Source organism: Schistocerca americana, chromosome 7, assembly GCF_021461395.2.
Source record: "Schistocerca americana isolate TAMUIC-IGC-003095 chromosome 7, iqSchAmer2.1, whole genome shotgun sequence".
Classification (NCBI taxonomy): Eukaryota; Metazoa; Arthropoda; class Insecta; order Orthoptera; family Acrididae; genus Schistocerca; species Schistocerca americana.
The window spans coordinates 174,462,139-174,462,941 of NC_060125.1; the positions used below are offsets into that span (position 1 = coordinate 174,462,139).

Here is an 803-nt window from a genome sequence, read left to right on the forward strand (position 1 = left end):
TGGCCGGAGACGGGATTGAACCGTCGTCCTCCCGAATGCGAGTCCAGTGTGCTAACCACTGCGCCACCTCGACCTACCAAGGACTTGTGCTATCAATGACATGCAGAATCGCCGCTCCAATGCGTTCCAAAGTGGAACTACACGCTATTAAGCAAGTAATCGCAGTATTTTTAGTCATCGGTGTACATCCGAGACGAATGTATATACTATGAAGATGAATTTGTGCGCTAAGTTAAAACTCTGTGACGCACTGGCTCTCGAACCTCAATCTACGCCAATTGTATCATCCAAGCATGCCCCACGGAGTATCCTCTCCTTCCAGACTTCGGTAGAGCCTCCTGGTAGAATGAATGAAGCGGAGAGTATGGCCAACAACTATTGGCTGGTAAATGAGATGGAATTCCCTCGAATTTGACAGTTCGTACCCAGCATTAGAAATGAGCGTATAGCATCGCTGGCCGGGAGGCCCCTATTGGGGGAAGTTCGGCCGCCAAGTGCAAGTCTTATTTCATTCGACGCCACATTGGGCGACTTGTGCGCCGGTAATGAGGGTGAAGTGATGATGAAGACAACACAACACTCAGTCCACGAGCGGAGAAAATCTCCAAACAGGACGGGAATCGAACCGGGGCGCGCTTGCATGGGAGGCGGTACCCAGCATTAATTATCGGGTCGAGAATGTGGCGAGTTGACAAAGTCTGTTCTCAAGCTACGCTCGAGAGGGTCAACTGTAGGATCCGTGTCTAAGAACACGATTTACTTGATTTCGTGTCCCGGTCCTGTGTGTAGTTTTAAAATGTCGC

The 803-nt window shown here is 50.1% G+C and overlaps 1 non-coding gene across 1 annotated transcript; it reads right to left on the reverse strand.

Annotated features, from left to right (window-relative positions):
* Trnaa-cgc lies at window positions 1–74 on the reverse strand. Its single transcript has one exon. It is a non-coding gene; the product is annotated as a tRNA-Ala (tRNA).
* Window positions 75–803: the final 729 nt, after the last annotated feature.